Source organism: Dioscorea cayenensis, chromosome 10 (assembly GCF_009730915.1).
Source record: "Dioscorea cayenensis subsp. rotundata cultivar TDr96_F1 chromosome 10, TDr96_F1_v2_PseudoChromosome.rev07_lg8_w22 25.fasta, whole genome shotgun sequence".
NCBI lineage: Eukaryota > Viridiplantae > Streptophyta > Magnoliopsida > Dioscoreales > Dioscoreaceae > Dioscorea > Dioscorea cayenensis.
In genome coordinates this window covers 17,792,574-17,793,526 of record NC_052480.1, presented here as the reverse complement: position 1 = coordinate 17,793,526, position 953 = coordinate 17,792,574, and the positions used below count along the sequence as shown (strand labels likewise).

Below are 953 nucleotides of genomic sequence, written 5' to 3'. Positions count from 1 at the left end.
AAAGCTCATTGCAACTTTATTCGAGTGCAAGGTTGAGAGGTTAATTAATCTCTCCTCCGGGACATGAATAGAGTTAGGCATAGTTGACCTTAGATTTGGGACTTTGTATGTAACGATTTCCACGACTCACAATTGCATTGATTAGGAAGCATAATAGAGAGTTCTTGCACTTGAAGCGATTATCCTAGGTGAAGCATCATCCGAGTACCCCATCCTTATCGATTGCCTTACCTCCTCCTTACTTTTGCTCTCTTAATTATTGCTTTTAATTGTTGAGAATTGAATCATTGTCACACTTATCATTGTTGATATTCCACATAGCTAAGAATCGAATTAAGTGTCTTTACTCCCTACTCCCTGTGGATTCGATACCCGCTCACCGGGGATTATTACTTTGACAAACCCGTGCACTTGCGGGATATACGCAAGGGGAGCTTATCAAGGGTTTTCCCATTCTCTCTAAAAGGAAGAGCCAAGCAGTGGCTCCATTCCTTACCACCAGTATCCATCACGACATGGAATGAAATGGTCGAAGCTTTCCTTGTAAGGTAATTACCTTAGGGAAAGTCGGCAAAGCTTCGCAATGAGATATCATCATTTATTTAGATGGAGGTTGAATCCTTGTTTGAGGCTTGGGAGTGATTCAAGGACCTCTTGCGGAATTGTACTCAACATGGGTTCCCCGAATGAATGATCATTCAAACTTTCTACAATGGGTTAAATCCAAGCACAAGACAACTTATAGATGCCGCCGTGGGAGGTACAATGGGGAACAAGACCATTGAAGAAGCCCGACAATTGGTAGAAGAAATAGCCATGAATAGCTATCAATGGAATGCAAGAGAATAGAAGAAAGTGGCCAGACTCCATGAAATTGATGCGGTTACATCCTTGGCAGCCCAAGTTGAGCCATTGAGCAAGAAATTGGATACATTGACTTCACCAAGGGTAGC

General features: G+C 42.3%; 1 non-coding gene across 1 annotated transcript; it reads right to left on the bottom strand.

The window, feature by feature from the left end:
• Window positions 1–573: 573 nt before the first annotated feature.
• Window positions 574–680, bottom strand: LOC120271215. Its single transcript, XR_005539835.1, has one exon. It is a non-coding gene; the product is annotated as a small nucleolar RNA R71 (small nucleolar RNA).
• Window positions 681–953: the final 273 nt, after the last annotated feature.